The sequence below is a fragment of the Balaenoptera ricei genome, chromosome X, assembly GCF_028023285.1.
Source record: "Balaenoptera ricei isolate mBalRic1 chromosome X, mBalRic1.hap2, whole genome shotgun sequence".
NCBI classification, from domain to species: domain Eukaryota; kingdom Metazoa; phylum Chordata; class Mammalia; order Artiodactyla; family Balaenopteridae; genus Balaenoptera; species Balaenoptera ricei.
In genome coordinates, this window is record NC_082660.1 from 50,691,884 (window position 1) to 50,708,063 (window position 16,180).

The 16,180-nt window shown below is 39.3% G+C and overlaps 1 pseudogene; it reads left to right on the forward strand.

Annotated features, from left to right (window-relative positions):
• The first annotated feature begins 2,346 nt into the window (after positions 1-2,346).
• Positions 2,347-16,180, forward strand: part of LOC132357073 (serine/threonine-protein kinase D1-like) — a 98,019-nt pseudogene continuing 84,185 nt past the window's right edge.

The window sequence follows — 16,180 nt, forward strand, 5'->3', positions numbered from 1 at the left end:
TTCTTCCAGTTTCCAGTTAGTTTTCAGTGAGTATTGTTCCATATGTAGATGTATTCTTGATGTGTTCATGGTGGGGTTGGGGGTGAGCTCTACGTCCACTTACTCCACCATTTTGATTCCTCCCTCCCTTCTCTATTCTTTTCTTCTTCTTTTATTCTCTTCCATTGTGGTTTAATGATTTTCTTTATTGGTATGTTTGGGGTTCTTCTGCTCTAATATTTGTGTATCTACAGTAGGGTTTGATTTCTGTTTACCATCATGTTCACATGTGTTGACTTATAAGTATATCTACTTGTTTTAAACTGATAGTCGGATACATTCTAAAAGATCTACATTTTTACTCCTTCCTCAACATTTTGTTTTTGATATCACATTTTACATCTTCATGTCTGTCCCTTAACTGTTCATTGTAGTTGTAGTTGATTTTACAGTTTTTGTCTTTTAACCTTCATAACTAGCTTATTTAAGTAATTGATCCACTGCCTTCATTATATATTTACCTTTCCTGTGGGAATTCCCCCCTCCTATATTTTATTTCTTGTGATAGCCTTTACGTTCATTTAAAGAACATTTATCATTTCGTGTAAGGTCACTTTAGTGGTGATAAACTCTTAGTTTTTTGCTTTTCTGGGTATCTCTTTCTCTCTTCAATTCTGAACAGTAACCTTGCTGGGTAGAACATCCTAGTTTATAGGTTTTATGCTTTCAGCACTTTAAATATATTATGCCACACTCTTCTGGCGTGCAGAATTTCTGCTGATAAAGTACCTGAGGGCCTTATGGGGGTTCCCTTGTATGGGACTCTTTATTTTCTCTTTCCACCTTTAAGATTCTCTCCTTGTCTTTAACTTGTGCCCTTTTAATAATATGCCTTTTTGTGGCTCTCTTTGGGTTCATCTCATTTGGGACACTCTATGGTTCCTGACCTGGATATCTGTTTTCTTCTTCTTCAGGTTATGGTTGTATATAGCCATAATTTCATCAAATATACATTTTCTACCCCTTTCTGTCTTCTCCTAGGATCCATATAGCCCAAATGTTTGTACACTTGATGTTGTCCCAGAAGTCCCTTAAACTGTTCTCATTATTTAAAATCTGTTTTTCTTTTTTCTGTTCTGATTTGGTGAGTTCCACTATTCTACCCTCCAAAATGCTTATGCATTCTTCTGTATCACCTATTTTGCTCTTAATTCCTCTCAGTGTATTTTTCATTTCAGTTATTGTATTCTTCACCTCTGACTGGTTCTTTTTTTAATATTTTCTAGTTCTTTGTTTAAGTTCTCACTGTGTTCCTCTATTCTTTTCCCAAATCAGTTAGCTTTTTAATGCCATGGCTTTAAAATATTTATCAGGTATGTTTTTTACATGCTTCATTAAGTTTCTTTTTTCTTTTTCTGGAGTTTTATCTTGTTATTTTGTTTGAAACATAGTCCTCTGTTTTCTCATATTTTTTTTAACTTCTCTGTTTGTCTCTATAAAATTAAGTGAAACAGTTACATATTCCAGTCTTCAAGGTGTGTCCTTGTGTGGGAGTATCCCTACATCATTGTGCATGCCCAGTGGATTTTTTGGAAAACTGGATCTGAAGTGAACACAGACCTCATCTTCCTCCATGGAGTTTTGTCATCTGCTGTTCTTGTGGAATGTATAGCTGGAGTCAGAGGGACTACAGCTAAACCCAGGTGCAAGCCAGAGCTTCTCCTAGGCTCAATGGTCGCTGCCTTATCAGGGGTGAGGCTGAATCCTGAGGGATTGGAGAGGATCCCTGAGGGAATTGGACTTCTCCCTGGTGTGATGGAAGTCTCTGCCTTAGGTAGGGGCTTCGATGGAGCCCAAGAGCTTACGGTTGTACTTCTGAGCTGGGTCCACATTTTTCCTATTGTGAGCTGCTTCGATAGAGGTGGGGTAACTGTTGAAGGGGTTGGAGTTGCACTGCTGATCTGTCTCTCCTCTCTCCATGATGTTAACATGCACATGCATGGTGGGGATTATGGTCTTCACCCTGGATAGAGACAGGGCCAGGGTCTGAGCTGGCTCTGCTCCTACACATATGTATGCAAGTACATGTACACTGGCAATAGTGGTTTCTTCCCTGACTAGTGGCAGGGCTGGGGCCAGAGCAGGCTCCACTCCTTCCCTGATGAGTGCATATGCATTGGCAATGGAGGCCTCCACCTTAGTAGGGAGCAGGATGTGCTGAAGCAGGAGACTGATGTGGGCTTGGGGCATGTGCTGGGAGCAGGCTGGCCATAGCAACAGGCAGTTTTCAATCTACTGCCTCCACACAAGGATTGGGAGTAAGTTTTCATGTGCACTTCAAGAGTGGAGTCAGGCTGCCCTCGAAAGATGGCGGAAGAGTAAGACTAGGAGATCACCTTCCTCCCCACAGATACATCAGAAATACATCTACATATGGAACTGATCCTATAGAACAACTACTGAACACTGGGAAAAGACCTCAGACCTCCCAAAAGGCAAGAAACTCCCCACCTACTTCGGTAGGGCAAAAGAAAAAAGAAAAAACAGAGACAAAAGAATAGGGATGGGACCTGCACCAGTGAGAGGGAGCTGTGAAGGAGGAAAGGTTTCCACACACTAGGAAGTCCTTCCGCGGGTGGAGACTGCGGGGACTGCGGGGAGAATGCACGGCATGCCTCAGGCTGTTGCAAAGTCACGCAGGCCTCTTACACCACAGGCTCGCCCCGCATCCGTACACCTCCGTCCCCCAGGCAAGAGTGAGCCAGAGCCCCCGAATCAGCTGCTCCGTTAACCCTGTCCTGTCTGAGAGAAAAACAGACACCCTCAGGCGACCTACACGCAGAGGCGAGTCCAAATCCAAAGCTGAACCCCAGGAGCTTTGTGAACAAAGAAGAGAAAGGGAAATTTCTCCCAGCAGCCTCAGGAGCAGCGGATTAAAGCTCCACAAACACCTTGATGTACCCTGCATCTGTGGAATACCTGAATAGACAACGAATCATCCCAAATTGAGGAGGGGGACTTTGGGAGCAAAGATATATATTTTTTCCCCATTTTCTCTTTTTGTGAGTGTGTATGTGTATGCTTCTGTGTGGGACTTTGCCTGTATACCTTTGCTTTTACCATTTATCCTAGGGTTCTGTACGTCCTTTTTTTGTTTGTTTGTTTGTTTTTACGTTTCAAAATATTTTTCTTAATAATTTTTTTATTTTTTATTTTAATAACTTTATCTTATTTTATTTTACTTTATTTTATTTTATCCTCTTTCTTTCTTTCTTTCTTTCTATTTTTTCTTCTTTTTATTCTGAGCTGTGTGAATGACAGGCTCTTTGTGCTCCAGCCAGGAGTCAGTCCTGAGCCTCTGAGATGGGAGAGCCAACTTCAGGACACTGGTCCACAAGAGACCTCCCAGCTCCATGTAATATCAAATGGTGAAAATCTCCATAGATCTCCATCTCAATGCCAAGACCCAGGTTCACTCAACGAAGAGCAAGCTACAGTGCTGGACACCCTATGCCAAACAACTAGCAAGACAGGAACACAGCCCCATCCATTAGCAGAGAGGCTGCCTAAAATCATAATAAGGCAACAGACACCCCAAAACGCACCACCAGACGTGGACCTGCCACCAGAAAGACAAGATCCAGCCTCATCCACCAGAACACAAGCACTAGTCCCCTCCACCAGGAAGTCTACACAACCCACTGAACCAACCTTAGCCACTGGGGACGGACAACAAAAACAACGGGAACTATGAACCTGCAGCCTGCGAAAAGGAGACCCCAAACACAGTAAGTTAAGCAAAATGAGAAGACAGAAAAACACACAGCAGATGAAGGAGCAAAGTAAAAACCCACCAGACCGAACAAACGAAGAGGAAATAGGAAGTCTACCTGAAAAAGAATTCAGAATAATGATAGTAAAGATGATCCAAACTCTTGGAAATAGAATAGAGAAAATACAAGAAACATTTAACGAGGACCTAGAAGAACTAAAGAGCAAACAAACACTGATGAACAACACAATAAATGAAATTTAAAAATCTCTAGAAGAGATCAATAGCAGAATAACTGAGGCAGAAAAACGGATAAGTGGCCTGGAAGATAAAATAGTGGAAATAACTACTGCAGAGGAGAATAAAGTTAAATAATGAAAATAACTGAGGACATTCTCAGAGCCATCTGGGACAACATTAAACGCACCAACAATCGAATTATAGGGGTCTCAGAATAGGAAGAGAAAAAGAAGGAGACTGAGAAAATATTTAAAGAGATTATAGCTGAAAAATTCCATAATATGGGAAAGGAAATAGTTAATCAAGCCCAGGAAGCACAGAGAGTCCATTAAAGGATAAATCCAAGGAGAAACACGGCAAGATACATATTAATCAAACTATCAAAAATTAAATACAAAGAAAATATATCAAAAGCACTAAGGGAAAACAACAAATAACACACAAGGGAATCCCCATAAGGTTAACAGCTGATCTTTCAGCAGAAACTCTGCAAGCCAGAAGATAGTGGCAGGACATATTTAAACTGCTGAAGGAGAAAAACCTACAACCAAGATGACTCTACCCAGCAAGGATCTCATTCAGATTTGATGGAGAAATTAAAACCTTTACAGAGAAGCAAAAGCTAAGAGAATTCAGCACCACCAAACCAGTTTTATAACAAATGCTAAAGGAAATTCTATACGCAGGAAACACAACATAAGGAAAACACAATAACAAACCCAAAACAATTCAGAAAATGGGAATAGGAACATGCATATCGATAATTACCTTAAATGTAAATGGATTAAATCCTCCTACCAAAAGACACAGACTGGCTGAATGGTTACAAAAACAAGACCCATATATATGTTGTCTACAAGATACCCACTTCAGACCTAGGGACACATACAGACTGTAAGTGAGGGGATGGAAAAAGATGTTGCATGCAAATGGAAATCAAAAGAAAGCTGGAGTAGCAATTCTCATATCAGACAAAATACACTTTAAAATAAAGACTATTACAAGAGACAAAGAAGGACACTACATAATGATCAAGGGATCAATCCAAGAAGAAGATATAACAATTGTAAATATTTATACATCCAACATAGGAGCACCTCAATACATAAGGGAAATAGTACCAGCCATAAAAGGGGAAATCAACAGTAAACAATCATAGTAGGGCACTTTAACACCCCACTTTCACAAATGGACAGATCATCCAAAATGAAAATAAACAAGGAAACACAAGCTTTAAACAATACATTAAACAAGATGGACATAATTGATATTTATAGGACATTCCACCACAAAACAACAGAATACACATTTTTACTCAAGTGCTCATGGAACATTCTCCAGGATAGATCATATCTTGGGTCACAAATCAAGCATTGGTAAATTTAAGAAAATTGAAATCGTATCAAGTATCTTTTCCGACCACAACGCTATGAGACTAGATATCAATAACAGGAAAAGAGCTGTAAAAAATACAAACACATGGAAGCTAAACAATACATTACTTAATAACGAAATGAGCAATGAAGAAATCAAGGGGAAATCAAAAAATACCTAGAAACAAATGACAATGGAGGCATGATGACACAAATCCTATGGGATGCAGCAAAAGCAGTTCTAAGAGGGAAGTTTATAGCAATACAATCCTACCATAAGAAACAGGAAACATCTCAAATAAACAATCTAACCTTTCACCTAAATGAAGTAGAGAAAGAAGAACAAAAAAACCCACAAACTTAGCAGAAGGAAAGAAATCATAAAGATCAGATCAGAAATAAATGAAAAAGAAATGAAGGAAACAATAACAAAGATCAATAAAACTAAAAGCTGCTTCTTTGAGAAGATAAACAAAATTGATAAACCATTAGCCAGACTAATCAAGAAAAAAAGGGAGAAGCCTCAAATCAATAGAATTAGAAATGAAAAAGCAGAAGTAACAACTGACACTGCAGAAATACAAACGATCATGAGAGATTACTACAAGCAACTCTATGACAATAACATGGACAACCTGTAAGAAATGGACAAATTCTTAGAAATGCACAACCTGCCGAGACTGACCCACGAAGAAATAGAAAATATGAATAGACCATTCACAGTCACTGAAATTGAAACTGTGATTAAAAATCTTCCAACAAACAAAAGCCCAGGAGCAGATGGCTTCACAGGCGAATTCTATCAAACATTTAGAGAAGAGCTAACACCTATGCTCCACAAACTCTTCCAAAATATTGCAGAGGGAGGAACACTTCCCAACTCATTCTATGAGGCCACCATCACTCTGATACCAAAACCAGACAAAGATGTCACAAAGAAAGAAAACGACAGGCCAATATCACTGATGAACATAGATGCAAAAATCCTCAACAAAATACTCGCAAACAGAATCCAACAGCACATTAAAAGGATCATACACCATGATCAAGTGGGTTTATCCCAGGAATGCAAGGATTCTTCAATATACGCAAATCAATCAACGTGATACACCATATTAACAAATTGAAGGAGAAAAACCATATGATCATCTCAATAGATGCAGAGAAAGCTTTCGACAAAATTCAACACCGATTTATGATAAAAGCCCTGGAGAAAGTAGGCATAGAGGGAACTTTCCTCAACATAATAAAGGCCATATATGACAAACCCACAGCCAACATTGTTCTCAATGGCAAAAAACTGAAACCATTTCCACTAAGATCAGGAACAAGACAAGGTTGCCCACTCTCACCAATATTATTCAACATAGTGTTGGAAGTGATAGCCACAGCAATCAGAGGAGAAAAAGAAATAAAAGAAATCCAAATCGGAAAAGAAGAAGTAAAGCTGTCACTGTTTGCAAATGACATGATACTATACATAGAGAATCCTAAAGATGCTACCAGAAAATTACTAGAGCTAATCAATGAATTTGGTAAAGTAGCAGGATACAAAATTAATGCACAGAAATCTCTTGCATTCCTATACACTAAGGATGAAAAATCTGAAAGTGAAATTAAAAAAAACACTCCCATTTACCATTGCAACATAAAGAATAAAATATCTAGGAATAAACCTACCTAAGGAGACAAAAGACCTGTATGCAGAAAATTATAAGACACTGATGAAAGAAATCAAAGATGATTCAAATAGATGGAGAGATATAACATGTTCTTGGATTGGAAGAATCAACATTGTGAAAATGACTCTACTACCCAAAGCAATCTACAGATTCAATGCAATCCCTATCAAACTACCACTGGCATTTTTCACAGAACTAGAACAAAAAATTTCACAATTTGTATGGAAACACAAAAGACCCAGAATAGCCAAAGCAATCTTGAGAACGAAAAATGGAGCTGGAGGAATCAGGCTCCCTGACTTCAGACTATATTACAAAGCTAGAGTAATCAAGACAGTTTGGTACTGGCACAAAAACAGAAACAAAGATCAATGGAACAGGATAGAAAGCCCAGAGATAAACCCACACACATATGGTCACCTTATCGTTGATAAAGGAGGCAAGCATATACATTGGAGAAAAGACAGCCTCTTCAATAAGTGGTGCTGGGAAAACTGGACAGCTACATGTAAAAGTATGAAATTAGAACACTCCCTGATACCATACACAAAAATAAAAATGGATTAAAGAATAAGTATAAGGCCAGACACTATCAAACTCTTAGAGGAAAACATAGGCAGAACACTCTATGACATAAATCACAGCAAGATCCTTTTTGACCCACCTCCTAGAGAAATGGAAATAAAAACAAAAATAAACAAATGGGACCTAATGAAACTTAAAAGCTTTTGCACAGCAAAGGAAACCATAAATAAGACCAAAAGACAACCCTAATAATGGGAGAAAATATTTGCTAGAGAAGCAACTGACAAAGGATTAATCTCCAAATTTACAAGCAGCTCATGCAGCTGAATATCAAAAATACAAACCACCCAATCCACAAATGGGCAGAAAACCTACATAGACATTTCTTCAAAGAAGGTATACAGATTGCCACCAAACACATGAAAGAATGCTCAAGATCATTAATCATTAGAGAAATGCAAATCAAAACTACAATGAGATATCATCTCACACCGGTCAAAATGGTCATCATCAAAAAATCTACAAACAATAGAGGGACCGGGCAAGATGGCAGAAAAGTAAGACGTGGAGATCACCTTCCTTCCCACAGATACAGTAGAAATACATCTACACGTGGAAGTGCTCCTACAGAACACCCACTGAATGTTGGCAGAAGACGTCAGACCTACCAAAAGGCAAGAAAATCCCCACGTACTTGGGTAAGGCAAAAGAAAAAAGAAATAATGGAAACAAAAGAATAGGGACGGGACCTGCAACAGTGGGAGGGAGCTGTGAAGGAGGAAAGGTTTCCACACACTAGGAAGCCCCTTCGAGGGCAGAGACTGCGGGTGGCAGAGGGGGGAAGCTTCAGAGCCATGGAGGACAGCGTGGCCACAGGGGTGCGGAGGGCAAAGTGGAGAGATTCCTGCACGGAGGATCAGTGCCGAGTAGCACTCACCGGCCCGAGAGGCTTGTCTGCTCAGCCGCCGGGGTGGGCGGTGGCTGGGAGCTGAGGCTCCGGCTTCGGTGCTAGCCGGGAGGGAGTCCGGGAAAAAGTCTGCAGCTGCCGAAGAGGCAAGAGACTTCTTCTTGCCTCTTTGTTTCGCGGTGCGCAAGGAGAGGGGATTCAGAGCGCCGCCTAAACGAACTCCAGAAACGGGTGCAAGCCGCGGCTATCAGCGCGGACCCCAGAGGCGGGCGCAAGCTGCGGCTATCAGCGTGGACCCCAGAGATGGGGAGGAGACGCTAAGGCTGCTGCTGCCACCACCAAGAAGCCTGTGTGCGAGCACAGGTCACTATCCACACCGCCCCTCCCTGGAGCCGGTGCAGCCCGCCACTGCCAGGCTCCCATGATCCGGGGACAACTTCCCCGCAAGAACACACGGCGCGCCTCAGGCTGCTGCAACGTCACGCCGGCCTCTGCCACCGCAGGCTCGCCCCACATCCTTACCCCTCCCTCCCACCGTCCTGAGTGAGCCAGAGCCCCCGAAGCAGCTGTTCCTTTAACCCCGTTCTGTCTGAGCAGGGAACAGACGCCCTCAGGTGACCTACATGCAGAGGCGGGTCCAAATCCAAAGCTGAACCCTGGGAAGAGAAAGGGAAATCTCTCCCAGCAGCCTCAGAAGCAGCAGATTAAAGCTCCACAAACAATTTGATGTGCCTGCATCTGTTGAATACCTGAATAGACAACGAATCATCCCAAATTCAAAAGGTGGACTTTCGGAGCAGGATATATTAATTTCCCCTTTTCCTTTCTTTGTGAGTGTATATGTGTATGCTTCTGGGTGAGATTTTGTCTGTATAGCTTTGCTTTCACCATTAGTCCTAGGGTTAGGTCCGTCCTTTTTTTTTTTTCTTTTCTTTTTTTTACTTAAAAAATTTTTTTCCTAATAAATGTTTTCTTAATAATTTTTTCCTTATTTCCTAATTTTAGAAATTAAAAAGTTTTTTAATAAGTTTTTTCATATTTTTATTTTTAAAAGTTAATTTTTTTCTTAATAAATTTTTCTTAATTTTTTCTTATTTTTTATTATAAAAAATTAATAAATCTATCTTTAAAAATTAAAAAAAATTATTAATAAATTTATTCTTAATTTTTTTCTAGTTTTTTATCATAATAATTTTATTTTATTTTATCCTCGTTTTTTCTTTCTTTTGATTTTTTTCTCCCTTTTATTCTGAGCCGTGTGGATGAAGGGCTCTTGGTCCTCCAGCCAGGCATCAGGGCTCTGCCTCTGAGGTGGGAGAGCCAATTTCAGAACACTGGTCCACAAGAGACCTTCCAGCTCCACGTAATACCAAACGGCGAAAATCTCTCAGAGATCTCCATCTCAACATCAAGACCCAGCTTCATTCAACGACCAGCAAGCTACAGTGCTGGACACCCTATGCCAAACAACTAGCAAGACAGGAACACAGCCCCATCCATTAGCAGAGAGGCTGCCTAAAATCATAATAAGGCCACAGACACCCCAAAACACACCACCAGACGTGGACGTGCCCACGAGGAAGACAAGATCCAGCCTCATCCACCAGAACACAGGCACTAGTCCCCTCCACCAGGAAGCCTACACAACCCACTGAACCAACCTTAGCCACTGGGGACAGATACCAAAAACAACGGGAACTACAAACCTGCAGCCTGTGAAAAGGAGACCCCAAACACAGTAAGAAAAGCAAAATGAGAAGACAAAAAAACACACAGCAGGTGAAGGAGCAGAGTCAAAACACACCAGACCTAACAAATGAAGAGGAAATAGGCAGTCTACCTGAAAAAGAATTCAGAATAATGATAGTAAAGATGATCCAAAATCTTGGAAATAGAATAGACAAAATGCAAGAAACATTTAACAAGGACATAGAAGAACTAAAGCGGAACCAAGCAACGATGAAAAACACAATAAATGAAATTAAAAATACTCTAGACGGGATCAATAGCAGAATAACTGATGCAGAAGAACGGATAAGTGACCTAGAAGATAAAAGAGTGGAAATAACTACTGCAGAGCAGAATAAAGAAAAAAGAATGAAAAGAACTGAGGACAGTCTCAGAGACCTCTGGGACAACACTAAACTCACCAACATTCGAATTAGAGGGGTCCCAGAAGAAGAAGAGAAAACGAAACGGACTGAGAAAATATTTGAAGAGATTATAGTTGAAAACTTCCCTAATAAGGGAAAGGAAATAGTTAATCAAGTCCTGGAAGCACAGAGAGTCCCATAAAGGATAAATCCAAGGAGAAACAGGCCAAGACACATATTAATCAAACTATAAAAAATTAAATATAAAGAAAACATATTAAAAGCAGCAGGGGAAAAACAACAAATAACACACAAGGGAATCCCCATAAGGTTAACAGCTGATCTTTCAGCATAAACTCTGCAAGCCAGAATATAGTGGTAGGACATATTTAAAGTGCTGAAGGAGAAAAACCTACAACCAAGGTTAATCTACCCAGCAAGGATCTCATTCAGATTTGATGGAGAAATTAAAACCTTTACAGACAAGCAAAACCTGAGAGAGTTCAGCACCACGAAACCAGCTTTACAACAAATGCTAAAGGAACTTCTCTAGCCAAGAAACACAATACAAGGAAAACACCTACAATAACAAACACAAAATATTTAAGAAAATGGGAATAGGAACATACATATCGATAATTACCTTAAATGTAAATAGATTAAATGCTCCCACCAAAAGACACAGACTGGCTGAATGGATACAAAAACAAGACCCATATATATGCTGTCTACAAGAGAACCACTTCAGACCTAGGGACACATACAGACTGAAAGTGAGGGGATGGAAAAAGATATTCCATGCAAATGGAAATCAAAAGAAAGCTGGATTAGCAATTCTCATATCAGACAAAATAGACTTTAAAATAAAGACTATTACAAGAGACAAAGAAGGACACTATATAATAATCAAGGTATCGATCCAAGAGGAAGGTATAACAATTGTAAATATTTATGCACCCAACATAGGAGCACCTCAATACATAAGGCAAATAGTACCAGCCATAAAAGGGGAAATCAACAGTAACACAATCATAGTAGGGGACTTTAACACCCCACTTTCACCAATGGACAGATCATCCAAAATGAAAATAAATAAGGAAACACAAGCTTTAAATGAGACATTAAACAAGATGGACTTAATTGATATTCATAGGACATTCCACCCAAAAAGAACAGAATACACATTTTTCTCAAATGCTCATGGAACATTCTCCAGGACAGATCATATCTTGGGTCACAAATCAAGCATTGGTAAATTTAAGAAAATTGAAATCGTATCAAGTATCTTTTCCGACCACAACGCTATGAGACTAGATATCAATTACAAGAAAAGATCTGTAAAAAATGCAAACACATGGAGGCTACACAATACACTACTTAATAACGAAGTGATCACTGAAGAAATCAAAGGGGAAATCAAAAAATACCTAGAAACAAATGACAATGGAGACACGACGACCCGAAACCTATGGGATGCAGCAAAAGCAGTTCTAAGAGGGAAGTTTATAGCAATACAAGCCTACATCAAGAAACAGGAAACATCTCGAATAAACAACCTAAACTTGCACCTAAAGCAATTAGAGAAAGAAGAGCAAAAAAACCCCAAATCTAGCAGAAGGAAAGGAATCATAAAGATCAGATCAGAAATAAATGAAAAAGAAATGAAGGAAACAGTAGCAAAAATCAATGAAACTAAAAGCTGGTTCTTCGAGAAGAAAAATAAAATTGATAAACCATTAGCCAGACTCATCAAGAGAAAAAGGGAGAAGACTCAAATCAATAGAATTAGAAATGAAAAAGGAGAAGTAACCACTGACACTGCAGAAATAGAAACGATCATGAGAGATTACTAAAAGCAACTCTATGCCAATAAAATAGACAACCTGGAAGAAATGGACAGATTCTTAGAAATGCACAACCTGCCGAGACTGAACCAGGAAGAAATAGAAAATATGAACAGACCAATCACAAGCACTGAAATTGAAACTGTGATTAAAAATCTTCCAACAAACAAAAGCCCAGGACCACATGGCTTCACAGGCGAATTCTATGAAACATTTAGAGAAGAGCTAACACCTATCCTTCTCAAACTCTTCCACAATATTGCAGAGGGAGGAACACTCCCCAACTCATTCTATGAGGCCACCATCACCGTGATACCAAAACCAGACAAAGATGTCACAAAGAAAGAAAACGACAGGCCAATATCACTGATGAACATAGATGCAAAAATCCTCAACAAAATACTAGCAAACAGAATCCAACAGCACATTAAAAGGATTATACACCATGATCAAGTGGGGTTTATTCCAGGAATGCAAGGATTCTTCAATATATGCAAATCAATCAACGTGATACATCATATTAACAAACTGAAGGAGAAAAACCATATGATCATCTCAATAGATGCAGAGAAAGCTTTTGACAAAATTCAACACCCATTTATGATAAAAGCCCTGCAGAAAGTAGGCATAGAGGGAACTTTCCTCAACATAATAAAGGCCATATATGACAAACCCACAGCCAACATTTTCCTCAATGGTGAAAAACTGAAACCATTTCCACTAAGATCAGGAACAAGACAAGGTTGCCCACTCTCACCACTATTATTCAACATAGTTTTGGAAGTGTTAGCCACAGCAATCAGAGAAGAAAAAGAAATAAAAGGAATCCAAATTGGAAAAGAAGAAGTAAACTGTCACTGTTTGCAGATGACATGATACTATACATAGAGAATCCTAAAGATGCTACCAGAAAACTACTAGAGCTAATCAATGAATTTGGTAAAGTAGCAGGATACAAAATTAATGCACAGAAATCTCTTGCATTTCTATACACTAATGACGAAAAATCTGAAAGTGAAATTAAGAAAACACTCCCATTTACCACTGCAACAAAAAGAATAAAATATCTAGGAATAAACCTACCTAAGGAGACAAAAGACCTGTATGCAGAAAATTATAGGACACTGATGAAAGAAATTCAAGATGATACAAGTAGATGGAGGGACATACCATGTTCTTGGATTGGAAGAATCAACATTGTGAAAATGACTCTACTACCCAAAGAAATCTACAGATTCAATGCAATCTCTATCAAACTACCACTGGCATTTTTCACAGAACTAGAACAAAAAATTTCACAATTTGTATGGAGACTCAAAAGACCCCGAATAGCCAAAGCAATCTTGAGAACGAAAAATGGAGCTGGAGGAATCAGGTTCCCTGACTTCAGACTATATTACAAAGCTAGAGTAATCAAGACAGTTTGGTACTGGCACAAAAACAGAAATATAGATCAATGGAACAGGACAGAAAGCCCAGAGATAAACCCACACACATATGGTCAACTTATCTTTGATAAACGAGGCAAGCATATACAGTGGAGAAAAGACAGCCTCTTCCATAAGTGGTGCTGGGAAAATTGGACAGGTATATGTAACAGTATGAAATTAAACACTCCCTGACACCATACACAAAAATAAACTCAAAATGTATTAAAGACCTAAGTGTAAGGCCAGACACTATCAAACTCTTAGAGGAAAACATAGGCAGAACACTCTATGACATAAATCACCGCAAGATCCTTTTTCACCCACCACCTAGAGAAATGGAAATAAAAACACAAATAAACAAATGGGACCTAATGAAACTTAAAAGCTTTTGCACAGCAAAGGAAACCATAAACAAGACCAAAAGACAACCCTTAGAATGGGAGAAAATATTTGCAAATGAAGCAACTGACAAAGGATTAATCTCCAAGATTTACAAGCAGCTCATGCAGCTCAATAACAAAAAAACGAACAACCCAATCCAAAAATGGGCAGAAGACCTAAATAGACATTTCTCCAAAGAAGATATACAGATGGCCTACAGACACATGAAAGAATGCTCAACATCATTAATCATTAGAGAAATGCAAATCAAAACTACAATGATGTATCATCTCACACCGGTCAGAATGGCCATCATGAAAAGATGTACAAACAATAAATGCTGAAGAGGATGTGGAGCAAAGGGAACACTCTTGCACTGTTGGTGGGAATGTAAATTGATACAGCCACTATGGAGAACAGTATGGAGGTTCCTTTAAAAACTAAAAATAGAACTACCATATGACCCAGCAATCCCACTACTGGGCATATACCCTGAGAAAACCATAATTTAAAAAGAGTCATGTACCAAAATGTTCATTGCAGCTCTATTTACAATAGCCAGGACATGGAAGCAACCTAAGTGTCCATCATCGGATGAATGGATAAAGAAGATGTGGCACATATATAAAATGGAATATTACTCAGCCATAAGAAAATGAAATGGAGGTATTTGTAATGAGGTGGATGGAGTTAGAGTCTGTCATACAGAGTGAAGTAAGTCAGAAAGAGAAAAACAAATACAGTATGCTAACAGATATATATGGAATCTAAGGGAAAAAAAAAAGGTCATGAAGAACCTAGTGGCAAGACTGGAATAAAGACACACACCTACTAGAGAATGGACTTGAGGATATGGGGTGGGGGAGGGGTGAGATGTGACAGGGTGAGAGATTTTCATGGACATGTATACACTGCCAAATGTAAAATAGATAGCAAGTGGGAAGCAGCCGCATAGCACAGGGAGATCAGCTCGGTGCTTTGTGACTACCTAGAGGGGTGGGATAGGGAGGGTGGGAGGGAGGGAGATGCAAGAGGGAAGAGATATGGGAACATATGTATATGTATAACTGATTCACTTTGTTATAAAGCAGAAACTAACACACCATTGTAAAGCAATTATACTCCAATAAAGATGTTTAAAAAAATCTACAAACAATAAATGCTGGAGAGGGTGTGGAGAAAACGGAACACTCCTGCACTGTTGGTGTGAATGTAAATTGATACAGCCACTGTGGAGAACAGTATGGAAGTTCTTTAAAAAACTAAAAATAGAGCTACCATACGACCCAGCAATCCCACTACTGGGTATATACCCTGAGAAAACCATAATTCAAAAAGAGTCATGTACTAAAATGTTCAATGCAGCTCTATTTACAGTAGCCAGGACATGGAAGCAACCTAAGTGTCCATCATCGGGTGAATGGATAAAGAAGATGTGGCACATGTATACAATGGAATATTACTCAGCCAGAAAAAGAAAGGAAATGGAGTTATTTGTAGTGAGGTGGATGGAGTTAAGAGTCTGTCATACAGAGTGAGGCAAGTCAGGAAGAGAAAAACAAATACAGTATGCTAACTCATATATATGGAATCTAAGAAGAAAAAAAGAAGGTCATGAAGAACCTAGGGGCAAAACGGGAATAAAGACACAGACCTACTAGAGAATGGACTTGAAGATATGGGGAGGGGGAAGGGTTAGCTGGGACAAAGTGAGAGAGTGGCATGGACATATATACACTTCCAAACATAAAATAGATAGCTAGTGGGAAGCAACCGCATAGCACAGGGAGATCAGCTCGGTGCTTTGTGACCACCTAGAGGGCTGGGATTGGGAGTGTGTGAGGGAAGGAGATGCAAGAGTGAAGATACATGGGAACATATGTATATGTATAACTATTTCACTTTGTTATAAAGCAGAAACTAACACACCATTGTAAAGCAATTATACTCCAAT